This window comes from Ambystoma mexicanum, chromosome 5q (genome assembly GCF_040938575.1).
Source record: "Ambystoma mexicanum isolate Mex_15411 chromosome 5q, UKY_AmexF1_1, whole genome shotgun sequence".
Taxonomy (NCBI): domain Eukaryota; kingdom Metazoa; phylum Chordata; class Amphibia; order Caudata; family Ambystomatidae; genus Ambystoma; species Ambystoma mexicanum.
The window spans coordinates 156,184,640-156,199,606 of record NC_090933.1 but is presented as its reverse complement, the minus strand read 5'-3'; positions in this window follow the sequence as shown (position 1 = coordinate 156,199,606).

The following is a 14,967-nucleotide window of genomic DNA, read 5'->3' as shown; positions in this document are numbered from 1 at the left end:
CGGGTGCCATGGGCCTCGGCACCCTGGCGTGGGGTCACAGCCTGCCAGGCCTCTGACTGAGTGGACCTCGGCTGCCATCCTGGCATGCGGGTCTCCCAGTGTCTGGGCGTGCAGGCCTGTGCCTCCACGTGTAGGGCTGGGGCCTACATGGATAATCAGACATGGACTCAGTCGTTCCTCTTTGGGAGTCTGCAGCCGCTCTGTCCCACGTGCCTGCAGGGGCTCCTTTTATTAGCTTGGGCCATGACGCAGTCATGGCCCATCTCAAAGGGGCCATACACGTGAGGAAAGCACATCCCCCTTAAAGGGGCAACACACACACAGGAGGGTCCCACCTAACACTCCTCCTTTTTCATAACGAACAAAACAACCAATATCGAAACATACAGGCTTCCCACCTGTTACAAAATGATAACATTCTTGTCGGTTTTAGATCTGCCACCGCCACATACTTTGCTTACTTAGACAATTAAAGACCTAACACCTACTAGTTATAGACTTAACACATATTAGCCCATTTCTAAATACACTCAACAGGTGACAGTCGTGACAGGTGGGCTGCCAGAGGAACACAGGCCACTCTACCACAGTTTGCAAAACCCTTTATTCACCTGGGGCTCTGAACGGTAACATGCAAACAAACGCCGTGGTTGGCGGCTGGTACTACATGCACCCCTCGCGACTGTGGGATCACAGCCTCACCTTATTGTTCTTTAATGAGACCACTTAAAGCATGTAGTTACTATGCAGGTCCACAGCATTAAAACACAAGATTACTGAGTCCTCTTTAAACAATTGCGGGGCAGCAGGAGACCAGTCCATTTCCCATCATCGTCCGTTCAGGAGTCCCTTCCCGAGTCAGGTCCACTGATGGTATAGGTCGCAGCCGGCAAAGCCGCACCTGGCAGGTACCAGGGGCCACATCGGCACAGTCACTTGATGTTCAGAGCAGGGTAGCGAGATGCAGGTCGCCTCCAGACTGCTCCTGATATTGTCGACAAGGCACGGTGTAGTTGGTCGGGCCCAGGGTGAAAGGATACCCCTCACCCCTTTTCCTCATGATACTCCCCCCAGTCAAGAGTGTTTCTTTCCTCCTTTCCTCCCGGGGCACATGAGGGCGCACAAGCACTCATGATGAGCTGCAACCCATATCCTGCCCGTTGTCCCGTCTCCGGGTGTTGTTCTGGGCAGACCCAAGGTGTCTCGGAGCTCAGGGGGGCAGGTGGTCCCTTCCCTATACCCACGTTGGCTTGATCTTACGACGGCCAGGCATGTTGAACGACACCAGTGTCAGCAGTCCAGGACCTTTCTCCGGTGTCGAGGCCACCTATGAGCAGGCAGGGTCGTTGCAGTAGTAGGGAGTCAGGGACACCAGTGGGGCCAACTGGATGACGCTGGTATCAGAGTGATGGGCCATCAGCTGCCTGGTTCTCTCCATGGCAATGGGAGGCTGTCCCAAGACTCCGTGGCAGTGTGGGGTGCCTCCTGTCACAGGGACTACAAAAATCTTTGGAACTGTAGTTCTCAATTACAGTTCGAAGGCTTCAGCTCCCTAGTCAGCTCAAGAAAGCTTTTTACAAAATGTAGTACACTTTCAAAAATTTTCCTGCAAAAACGGATGCGGCGCAGTATAATTAATCAAAAAAAGTCACATCTTAACAGTTTTTCTTAAATAATCATTTAAATGTCTAAAACACAGTAGAATGTTAAATTTGAGATTTAAAGGTGCAAATGAGCAGCTCTAAATGGTAATTAAGCGAGTCGAAGCGGTCAGTGCCTTTAAATAGCACAAACCAGGTCTGACGCGCCGGCGCTGCCACACCTGATCTTGTAATAAAAGGTCACAGGGACTACAAAAATCTTGGCAACTGTAGTTCTCAATTACCGTTTGAAGGCTTCAGCTCCCTAGTCAGTTCAAGGTTCAAGAAAGCGTTTTACGAAATGTAGCACACTTTAAAATTGTTAGCTGTAAAAACTGATGCAGTGCAGTAATCCTCCTCATCCTCTTCTCTGCACGATTGGCCTGGGCAGGTTTTTATGCCTCTGTAGTTCCATGAGCAGCTGCATGTCCCAGGTGGCAATGGGTAGTGGCAGCAGGGTGTTGCAAAGTGTGTTTGGGTAAGGTGTGTGCCTTATGTTTCCTTCTTGAGACGAGTGGGTGCACCTATGGCTTAATTTGTGGCACCTCTATGTAACTGGGCAGTGTTTCTGGTGCCACATTTCAGCAGTATTATCGCCGTGTCCACACCTGTAATAGGACAGTAATACAGCTTTGGTGTTTGCGGCGGTAATTCCGCCGACTGTAATTCCCCCGACTGTAATGCAGTCAGCGGAATTACTGCAGACTCATAATTTGGCAGAATGGTAAATGTAGCAGTTAATCTATTACTGCTACTTTTAACATATACCGCTGGACTCATAATGGCCCCCTATGGGTGTTAAGCAGTAACAGCTCTGAATACTGTCCTTGGGCAGTAGCCATGTTCACTAGGTACCTTGAAGTGCTTGTCTGAAGCAAGTTGAAAGGTTCATGGATCAAGAACCTCACCTCACAGAAGCCTGCATACTATACATAGGATTTTAAAGGTTATTCTCTGTTGAATCGATGGCTAATGTAGTGTTTCAAGCACTGATGTGATGTGGCACTGCTTTCTGAGACTGTGTAAAAGGCGTGCTGCCTGGTTCTAGACCAATGGAGTTGCTTTAAGGTTTATTCAGGGTGTTCTGAAAAGACATGATTGTACTAATTCACTCTGCTCGTCACTACAGTCCCGATGGTTGCCACGCAGTCATGGAATTCAAGGAATGGCGTGATCAGTGCATATGGAGGAGATCAAGAACATTTTGGGCACTGTATTGACTTGAATGTGGAATGAGCCACTGATATAAAAGGTATCTCCAAGGTACCTTGCTGGCTCCACTGGAGATGCCTGGATACTCATGGATTTCGCCAAGTGAAAGGTATGTGGTTTATCATAGGTGTAAAACAAGAGGGGACCGCTGATTCGTCTGTCATGAACCACCGGATGCGTCCCTTCTGGACTTCGTGGTCCCTGACCCATGGGGGACTGAACTCAGCAGTACTCCCAACATGGCTGCTGAACGTGAAACGCTGTTTGCCTGTCTCCGCGTTGTACGCTCCGCGTTCTACAAAGCAGACACGCCCCTGCGGCCCTGCGCGTCTCAACACTACTGCTTGCAGTAGTCAGACGTGTGCTGCTGTAGTTCGTACAGCGATTTCCACTGATTCCTGGTTCCCGGTCCCCTAATTTTCCTCCTCCTTCATCCTCCCCTTTTTTGTCCTCACCTTGTGTTCCTGGATTTCCTTCGCACTCGGCTTCCAAGTGCGCTCCTCGCCATTTCCTGGACTTTTTTCTCAGACATCTGAACGCTCCCTGGAGACGGGACACAAACCGCACGCTGGAACACGAGGACCCAGGCACAGGGTTATACAAGACCCGAATGGTGCGAAAGAAGACTTCATCAAAGAACTCTAACAAACAACACAGACAGGTGAGAAGGGGGGAAACCTATGACATCGTCCCCATTAAGACAAAGGTTGCTTTTGGATACAAATGTGTCATAAACAGATCAGGGACAGCTGCCTGCATGGGCCATCACTTTAGGTAATACTCAATTAACTAACCCTGCTCCCTACTTCCTCCTACACACATCATCCTTAGGTACCCATGCCTTGCATACTTGACTTAAACTCCCCCCTTTCACATACTCTTCTGGGGTACCAGTCATGAAACAACACCCCATCTCCTGCTAAGTCGACCCAACACTCAATATAATTCTCTGGGTCCGGTGGGGGCATAGTCAAAGTTCCCAGGAGTTCTAAAGCCTGCTCTACTTTGACTATCCTTAGCCTCACAACCCCATCCCATCTATCAGTCTGGGTGTACTTGTGTTTTGTGAGTGGAGGAGCTCTGCCTGTCCTGATTGTTTCCATCATCATGGCACTCTTCGGCAACGTCTTCGTGCAGTACCTCAGGATCATTTCACACAAACAAAAAAGCACGAGCAAAAAACCCACAATGGGAACCAGCATTTTTACTGCTATTTCTAATCACGATGGTGCCAATGAAAACATGGAATCAAACCAGTCATCAGCGTTCACTCCAGCTTCCTTTTCCATGCCGATCCTCAAATTGTGAAGGGTCCCTATCGCATGAGACAAAGACCAATTGTCTACATAATTTGGGGGAAAATACATACAGCAGGACACTCCAATTTTCTTGCATACCCCCATTCCATAGCCATGAGCAGATTCAAAATATATTGGTTTTGGAGGTACATAAGCCAGATTGCCCTTAACTCACTCTTTATTGAGTTATGGCCCTGCTCTATCTCGTCCATTATCTGAAGCATCACCAATCTGGTTATCTGCAGCCATTTTGCATTAGCTCCAGTCTGTATAACTTGCAACAGGAGAAAGGTAAAAAATGGTCTCTGTTGAATAGGTGGTATTGCTCTGGAATCTTGATGAGCGACGGGCACGCCTATCGGATGGGGTCTTAGTTGGTTCTGGCGCCGGCACATTTATTACTGACAGATGAGAATTAGGAACTACTAAAACCACTGAGAGTGAGGTGGTCTGCGAGCATACGCCCCTCCAGGATGGTGGGAGGTGCAATTATGCATATTGTCCACACACCCAGTACACATCCATCACCGTTGCAGTACCTTCAGTCAGGTTAGGGATAAACAACGATCTATTACACTGGCTGTATGTTCCTGTGGCTATGGTGCCATTTCCTCAGAAGCAAAAGGAATATTCTGCTGGCTTCTGTACTTTGGCTGGTGTTTCACTTAATTTGATCCATGTCAATTTTGGCACCTAGTTAACCCATGTCTGCCACAGTTCTAATTCAAGCATGCCACCACTTCTTCAGGAAACCCCAGTAAGCCTCCCACTGCACAGCTCACTAATCCAGCCACCCATCTATTGTTGGAAAACAGCGCTCCCTCCATCTTGCCCAATGGTCGTACCTTGCACCGTGCTTACTCCTTCTTCTTTGCACATTCTTCATCATCTCTGTCCATGATTAGCGCTTGGACAGTGTAGCCTTGGAAAAGGATTTGAACTCTGCACTGGGCCAATTGTACCAAACGCTGGGCTTTAAGAGGCAGCATTTCTTGGGGTATAAACAGTTTGGGTGCGCCCGTCGGATGAGGTATCGAAAAGCATACATAGCAGCTCTCATCTGACCTCTCCCTCCCCATTTTGCGCATGTGATTATACGAAATGTTGTCTGATTCGGGGTACTGCACGTCAGCCACAGTGTCAAAGATAAACCCTTTATATTGATTGTACTCTATCTCTTCTTCAGTTTCCGTCCTTATTCGTGTTTTCTATGAATTTGTGTCATTTTCAAAAACATCTCAAAATCCTACCTTTACACGTCCCCATCATATGAAATGCTCACAAATAAATACTATACAAACTAAAAATAAAAAACAACAAATACACCATAGCGTATAAATATAACACAACGTCTGTAGTATTGAGCCTGCAGAGGAAGAGAAAAAACAGACATCAACGCAAACAAATGCAATTTTTTGTATCATGGTAAAGATATTTATCTACTGCAATATCAAAAATATGTGTGGCAAAATATACTTTATTCTTAGTGAATAAATGGGTCAATCTTGTGCTGCAAAATATACTTTAATCTTGGGCAGCAAGTCAGTCAGTCACATGAGAAGGCGGAGCAGTGTCAGGGGCCTTCCTAACGTCAGATAAGTGAACCCAAAACAGCAACTTCTTCACACGAACAGCAAAAGGTGTGGCAACCACCACAGTGAATGGGCCCTGGAACATCTGTTGGATTGCAAAATTCCTAACGTAGATCTTCCCCTTGGAAAACAGCTGAGGCAGTAGTAAATTCAATTAATCTGTCACTGATCCTGCAGCTGTGTCTTCTCTTCTAGGAGTAATCTGGCTAGCTACATTTTTTATACACCTTGTAAATTCCCACAAATACCCCTGAAACTCCTCCCCAAAACTCCTGCTGCCCTGTGAACATCTGATGCCGTGCATGGAGGAGTAGGAGGTGTGTGCATCCTTCTACTCATCACTATCTAATTTAGGGATAAGACAAAGACTTTGCTGGTCTGTTTTCTCAGGCTAAAAATAGCCAGAGGGAGACATTGCACCCAATTCCTCCCTAACGTCCCACATAAACTTAGACAGTTTATTCTTCAAAAGTCTGTTCATCTTCTCCACAATTCCATTGGCCTGAGGATAATATTTTGAGCAGTGTGTGCTTTATGCCTAATAGGGATACTATGTCCTTAAATAGATAATTAAATAAGTGAGTTCCATTATCAGATTTTAGGACCACAACCCGCCCTCATCCCAAGCGAGCAAATACCTTCTGTAACAAACATTTGGCAGCTGATTTTGCATTCGGTTGCCCACCGCAGGGACCAGCCTCAACTCAACGGGATAACGGACACACTGCAACAATAAAGTAATCATGATTACTGCACCTGTTCATTATATCCACATAGTCGATGTGAAGCTCCCGGAACGGCCCAGTGAAACGGAGCAATGTGCCACGCAACGTCCTAAGAGTCCGGCCAGTGTTGTAAAGATGACACATTGTGCAATTTGCCACAAACATATTGATGAATTCTTGTAAATTGGGGCCAAACCAGTCCCCCTGAATGTCAGCAGCAATATGCTGTTTAGAAACATTTACCGGGTAGTGCAGCTGCTCAAAAGCAGCTATTAGCAACTCCACTGGCATTTCTACCTTACCTGTAACATTTTGTCTCCAAATCAATTCCGTCAGTGATTGTGAGCAACCCTGTTTAATCCAAAGATCCTTCTCATCCTTCGGTGCCTGGCCTTGTAATTCAATTATCTGTGCAATCAGTACTGCAGTCTGTGGGATTTCTAACCGCAACTGTTCATTTGCCACCTCACGGTATACAATGACATCTGGATCTGTGTAATATGCCACTTCTTTGGCGGCCGTGTCTGCTGCATAGTTGCAAAGAGGAACAGTATCTATATTCTGGGTGTGGGCAGTGCATTTAACGACCACTGCTAGCGTTGGCCAGGACAAAGCATGTATCAATCTCTTTAATAATGCCCCATGCTGTACAGGCGAGCCAACAGATCACCGAAATCCCCTCCGTTTCCATCTGGGCAACCCTGAATTTACATTGGAGGTGACATATGCAGATTCCAAATATATTGTCAGTAAGCATCCCTGGGATGATCCCAATGCTTCTATTAATGCAATTAGTTCTGCTAGCTACCATGGCCAAATAATGTGTGGGTAGACTGTTTTATACTATAATTTCATATTCTCCATCTACTCGGTGCACCACTGCTGCACATACGTGTCTTTGGCCTGTCTCTTGATAAATCGTTCATGACCCATCAGCAAAGAGAACCTCGCCCTCCACAAGCGCATCCTCTCTAGCTCTTATTAAATCATCCTCAGGGCCTTCATAAGTGACACAATCACACTTCCTATCCTTCCTCAACTGGTATTGCGATAAACGTGGCTGGTTTTAGTGATTAGAGGGATTAGTGAGAGGTTATGGATAGGAAGGGGGATTTTAGGGAAACCGGAAAGAGGTGAAGGGTAAACGTGATTGGACAGGTATGGGGGAGTTTGGGGAAAAAGACATATGCATAATGAACCTGACACAGCTCTCCTAGTCCTGCTTCCACCTGCCACCCCCTTAGATTCCTAACCTCCTGTCACCTAAACCACCTTACAATAATCATACACCTTCTCCCTGTGACCATGTGTGTTAACCCCCAGAAATATGACATGAAACAAGATGAGGCATGGAAACATGGACAACACTGAGCAAGCAGTATGAAACACACCAAGGAATGCTTCCCATATGAATACACAAACTCATGGCCTCAAGGGCAAGTAACACAAAACATGACATGAATACAAATCAGCTCACTGGCCTGCAGTATGGATGACCCTTAGTAATGTCCTGTGAAAATGGTGCATGTTATCTGACCACACACACAAGTAACCCAATTGAGCATCTGCTTGCTGCAGCGGACCCGTTGCCCATTTCAGTCCCTCCCTGACAAACATTCCCCAGCAAGGAGTCTTAATTGCAAAGTTCAAGGGGAAAATCCTTGGTACTCCGACCTATAGCAAAATGCAAACAATGAGTGTGCCACTTAGCTTTATGTACAGGAGCCCCATGGGACTACCCGGACTAGAAGAAGTTGAGCGAAGTTCAGGGAAATAGTCCGGACACTGCTGCGTCCCCTGGGTTGTTTCTTTCCTGATCATTCCTCCAGCATCCCAGCATCTCTCTCCGTGTCTCTCCTCAACCGCTGCAACCGCCCGTGCCGATTTGCAATAATCTGCACCTAGCACTGGCGTCCCGCGCCCTAATAAGCCTGTAATAATGACACGCAGCTGTGAGTGCACCGAACTACAGCGCTTCCCAATCCTGCTGGGAAATGTAGTTTGTTCCTCCTGCTCAGGCCCGTTATTATCTTCCTTGCCAAAAGCGTCCCCGCCTGGCCCAACACTTAACCCTGACACTGGGGATGGAGTGGTCAGAAAACTTGCTGTGTTTCCTGCAGCCAAAAACAAAACCTCTGCACCTCACAAAGAGCTCACAGCAACACCCTCCGCCTTTGCCTCCAACCATCAATTCATCACCACCTGGCCCGGGTGCAGGCGCGCCTTATGAAACCAGCTCTACATGCCGTACGTCCTAACAGCGAGGCCTCAGGCTTCTGGGTAGTGTAGTCCGGGGCCCTAAAGTACCGCAGCGCCAGGGCTTGTTGGCTCACTCTTGATGGCTACGGCCACAATAACAGTAGCATGTCCCCACACTCCCAAAATTACCCTCTCTCTAGGGGCCAACCCAGCCCTGGCTTCCTGGGAAATCATACATGGAATTGTTGTGGCGCATGCACTGCCTCAGCCGGTTCCCATGAACAATCTTCCGGTCCACATGCCCACCCACGCCACCAAATATCATAGGCGACTCTGTCGTCTTCTTGAATCCAGAATGCCGCCAAACTTCAAATTCTTCATGTCGTTCTTTCATCATGACCGGTGGCCATTGCATCTGTGAATCTGCAGGTTTAAGGAAAGATACGTGGAACACTGGATGGATCTTCAAATGTCTAGGCAATTTTAGTTTTGTGGCTGTTTGCGACACACATTTTTCAATTACATCCGGAACAATAAATCTAGGCATACATTTTGTGGTCCCACTAATCGCAAATGTTTAGTTGTTGTGTCTTGACTGTCGTGTAGCCGAAGAGTCCTCTGTCCACAAGTGCCGCACAGAGAGAATCAAAGTCACTCTCTGTGCCGCCTATGAGGCCACAGGTGGGAGATGTTCTTTCCGGAACTGCGGTACTCGTGGAACCCCGAACCACTGTAAAGGAAACACTGGTTAAGTGTCAATCCAAAACAGAATCAACAACCAATCAACAAGTAAGTGGAACGGTCTTACCAAAAGGTGTCTGTGGAGTGGCGATTGTACCTATGGGGGAGGTTCCGAGACCCAGCAAGGCTGTTCTTTCAGTATGTAAGTATCCCAGCAAGGTTGTAAGTGCCAGGCCCACCTGATGCCAGATTCCGCACAAGAAGGGTGGTACATAATAGGAGTCCGTGAAGCAGTCCGTGGTCGTAACAATGATCCAAAAGCAAGTACCAAAGCCAAGGGTTATCCGTTGCCAGTCCGTGAAACAAATCCGAGGTCAAGATCCAAAAGGGGTGAAACAAAAGGTATGTAGCGCCGTACAGGAATCCGAAGAAACAGCTGTGAAGCACCGAAGCACCGCAACAGAGCCGTTTAAATACTGGCGCTGCTATTTCCTCCCGGTCACATGACCCGCGAGCGCATCACGTGAGTGTAGTCCAGAAACACGTGAGCGGAAGGCGGTGGTCATGTGACGCGGAAGAAGTCGGTCTAGCAGCCACCACGGAAGACGCCAAGGGGGTAGAAGTCTCCGCGGGCAAAGAGCATGCCAACCCAAGCTTTGTGGCAATCGGCGCCGTGGCAACTGGGGCAAAGAGAGAACCTGTGAGTCCCGGAACCGGGCAAGAGGGCGAGGGGTGTTCGGGGCACGGGGATGAGGAATGGGACCCCCAGAGGGAGTGGAATGCGTGACATTAGTTGACAAACACAACTTGTCTCCTACCCCATAGTTCAAAGCCTCTCTTCATTTTTTATCTGCCAGTCTCTTACATATCTCTTTAGCTTTCTCCAAATGTTGGCGTGCCTTTCGCCTGATATCAAGAAGAACAGTTTGTGCTCTTGTACCGCAGGCACCATTTCCAAATCTGGTAATGTTTCTGGAAGCATGTTTTGAGTCATTCCATAAAGACACTCATTAGGTGATGTACAAGATGTCCTTCCCCCACACACCCCACGCTTCCGTTAGACATATCCATGGATTCTCTTGCTCCCACCCATTAGACAGAGACATGGAAAAAACAGACACCTGGGAATCAACATGTGTCTTTAATCATCAAGAAAAAATAACACACTAAATGCATGTTTGCATCCAACCTATCTTCATAGATTTTCCAAGATTATGCAACATTTTAATGCAAATTAGCACCTTTTAAATGGTAGGATCTGATAGGCCAAGTTAATTAAAGGGCAAACATCCCTTCATTACCATTGGATAACTTTATCACATCTGTACAACAATATTTCATTAGCATAACTGGCATCCCCAGCTTTTCTCTGACACACAAAGTTAATATACCTATTTTAAACTTGACTGAACACAACTATGAAAGTGCTCAACTCCTGCCAAGAACATTCTTCATCCATCAATGTCTGCACCATGTCTACTTCCTGAGGTTACGCCAAGTTTTCTGGTATACAACACTGTTAGATAATATATATGTATACATATCCTCATATTATGGTGCCAAATAATACAGCTGAGCTTTTGAAACTAATTTGGACACTTTCTCCACAAGAATGCAAGAACATAGATACATCTGTCAGAAGCTTCTATAAATTGCCTAGCCTTATCTCATTCTTGTCTGATTTCTATGCCAATTCCATTTTTAACCTACCAAACCTCATATCCTGTTACATGGTGCTACCAAAACTGTTTTACTCCCATCATCAATATTTCTAAAAGTTTCAAATTGCTGATTTTGCTGCCAAAATCTGTGCGTCAGTACTTCTTGCTTATCTCAAAACCCTTGGCATGGTTTAACGGTCCCCACACATGGCTTTATAGGACTGGAAACCATTTGTATTTGAGTGTACATATTTATCTGACACTGTGCTTATCTTCTGTCAGGGAGCTATATTCTGCATTTATTTAATCATTTTCATTTTGTAGACACAGTATTCATAATGTATCCCTGTAGCACCTGTGGAGTGTGTGTAATATAAACACACCCTTCATTTCCCATGCACTCCAAATCAAGTGTGTGCAGTGATCCCTATTTTTAATGTACTTTTATCTCAGTCACCCCCTCAATGCAATGCTCTATCTCAAGCATCAGGTATCACAAAAGACACTTCTAAAGAACCAATAGTATTCTTCTAATCTAAGATATACATATATATATATATGTATGCATATATATATATATATATATATATATATATATATATATATATATATATATATATCCCTTTTTTGTCAAAAATTGTGGCATATGTTTGCTCTCTTTTAATCCTTGTATGAATGTACGTATCCTCAAACAGTAACTTTGTTTTCTCCCATCTTGTTTCCACCCCTGTTACCCAATTGTCAGGGTAATTCATAGAATTTCGCACAAAAGTGGCGCACGCAGCTGGCGCACAGTGTGCGCGTGCGAATGTCTGCGTCAGCCGCTTGCGCTAAAATCGATATCCGCGCACAGCGTATTCATGGATTTTAGCCTCCAAAACCAGCCGTGGCGCAGAGTGGCGCAGCGACCCTGCAGCAGTACCAGTTACGCCCCCAAGAACGCCCTTGCGCAAGGAAAAGCCATCAAAATTTCCAATTGAGCGCAAAGGGCTACGCTAACCCTGGACCAGTATACAGGGCTGCCAAACAGCAAACGCCGAGCGGGGAACGTGTATTACTGGGGTGCGCGGGAAGTTCCACACGCGATTTCAGCAGGGTACGTGTATTTCTAGGGTGCGGGGAAGTTTAACACGCAATTTCAGCAGGGTACATGTATTACTGGGGTGCGCGGGAAGTTCCACACACGATTTCAGCAGGGTACGTGTATTTCTGGGGTGCGGGGAAGTTCCACACGCAATTTCAGCAGGGTACGTGTATTACTGGGGTGCGCGGGAAGTTCCACATGCGATTTCAGCAGGGTACGTGTATTTCTGGGGTGAAGGGAAGTTTAACACGTGATTTCAGCAGGGTACGTGTATTACTGGGGTGCGTGTGAAGTTTCACACGCGATAGGCCCTGTGCGAGTGGGGTACATGTATTTCTGGGATGCAGGGGAGTCCTACATGTGAATTGGCAGTGTGGGTCCTCCCAGGTGTTCCCTCTACACCCTCCACGGCCCCTGCAGGCAGCCCACACCACAGGGGACTACCCTGCACCCCTGGTCATGTCCCGCAGGCAGCCCATCCACCATGGGCATGCCCCCACAGCCAAGCCACATGTCACCTTGCACTAGTGATCACCAATGCATTACCCCCTGTACCCCCACCCCCCAGCAGTGCAGGGCACCTGCCAGCAGGCCCCCACTCATGTCCCCCAGCACCCCCACCCCCCAGCAGTCAGGGGCACCTGACAGCAGGCCCCCACTCATGTCCCACTCATGTCCCCTTGCACCCCCACCCCCCAGCACTGAGGGGCACCTGCCAGCAGGCCCCCACTCATGTCCCACTCATGTCCCCTTGCACCCCCACCCCCAAGCAGTGCAGGGCACCTGCCAGCAGGCCCCCACTCATGTACCACTCATGTCCCCTTGCACCTCCACCCCCCAGCAGTGCAGGGCACCTGCCAGCAGGCCCCCACTCATGTCCTCTTGCACACACACACCCCCCAAGCAGTGCAGGGCACCTGCCAGCAGGCCCCCACTCATGTCCCCCAGCACCCCCAACCCCCAGCAGTGCAGGGCACCTGCCAGCATGCCCCCACTCATGTCCCCTTGCACCCCACCCCCCAAGCAGTGCAGGGCACCTGCCAGCAGGCCCCCACTCATGTCCCCCAGCACCCCCACCCCCCAGCAGTGCAGGGCACCTGCCAGCAGGCCCCCACTCATGTCCCACTCATGTCCCCTTCCACCCCCACACCCCCAGCAGTGCAGGGCACCTGCCAGCAGGCCCCCACACATGTACCCTGTACTCCCACCCCCCAGCAGTGCAGGGCACCTGCCAGCAGGCCCCGACATATGTCCCCCAGCCAACACGTCATCACAATCTAGTTCCCTGGCCCTTATGGCCAGCCTCCACATGCCAAAGACCCACCCAAGTATAGCATCCACCCACATAGAAATGTCAATTACATGATACAACTCCAATGGCAAGTATGTAAATGAACACATGTCCATCACACACACACAATAGGTGCAAGTGAATGTCAAAACCCATAACATGACATGCATGAAACTAATGAGATAATACCACAAATGGAAGTATAAAAAAGTATATATTGAAGATAACATGAACGTAAATCAAATTAAACACACAACAATGGGAATAAAAAAAGTAATGGTCCATGTCTGATAAATAATGAAAATCCAGAAAACATAAGCAAAAGAAATCCAAAAAGAAATGTTGTCCAAAGTCACAGTTCAAAAAATCAAATCCAAGGGAAAATAAAAAGTAAAAACCATTGCTCCATGGTGAACACAAAAAAAATATTAAAAAAGATTAATCCAATGTAGAACTATGTACAATTGAAGAATCCAGGGTCCATGAGCCCAATTTAAGAAATGAAACCGACCAAAAACTACTACCTAATAAAAAAACTATATACAAAAATGTGGTGCATTGTCCAAGCTGTCCAAAATAAAGAAAAAACGAAAGGAAACCTAATACTAACTAACTAACTATTTACAAGGGCAGCGGGCAAGTCCAACGGCTCACTTGTTGATGTCCCGGGCCAGGGCATCATTGAACTCATGCTCAATGTCCCGGAGGCGGTCCTCTTCCATGGCCCTGAGGGTTCGCAGGGACGATGACATCTGGATCTCCAGGTCACTGCGAATGGCCTCGAGGCACTCGGCCCGCCTCAGGGCCCTACGCATGGAGTTCTCCGCCCTGACCATCGTGAGCCGTGCCTCTTCTGCCCGCTGCCGCTCCACATCTATCGCATGGCCCAACCGCTGCCACATGGAAGACACTCCCATTCCTGGGTCCTCCTGCCCTATGGCCGATGCCTGCCCCTCCGATGTTGATGGCCCCGAGCCATCATTGCTCCCACCTACAGCCTGCTCCTGCTGCTGCTGCTGCTGTCCATGTGCCCTGTCCGATGGTGCCTGCACATCCTCTGTCTGCAGGTCTCCAGTTGTGGTGTCCACCCCTGCTGGACCGCCAACTCCCGACTGTGGCAGGGATGGGATCTCCACCAAGCTGGCTGTGTTGGTCAGGCCAGGTCCACAGGGGGCCCTGGTGGAATCTGGGCCGGAAGACGATGTGGAGAACGACTGACGCATAGCCTCCACAGAGGAGGAGAGGTCCGCCAGAGTGCGCGTCACATGTAGGAACCCACCGACCAGGGCCCCTCCCAGCAGTGCCACGTCACGACGCTGCTCTTCATGATGGCGTGCATTCTCCGCCCAGGAAGAACGCACGTCATCACGAATGTCACGCGTGCGCAACGCGACACCCACCAGAACGGATCCCATACGGTCGCGGGACCCCTCGCCCGCAGGTAATGGAGAGGCAGGTGATATGGCACTCTCCCCTACCTGCGTACGGGCCTGGGACAGGGCCTCCCTGCTGGTGCATGATGGTGCAGTCACAGGGTCAAGGACAGAGATATGCACAGGCCCCTCCGCAGTGACTTGTGCTGCC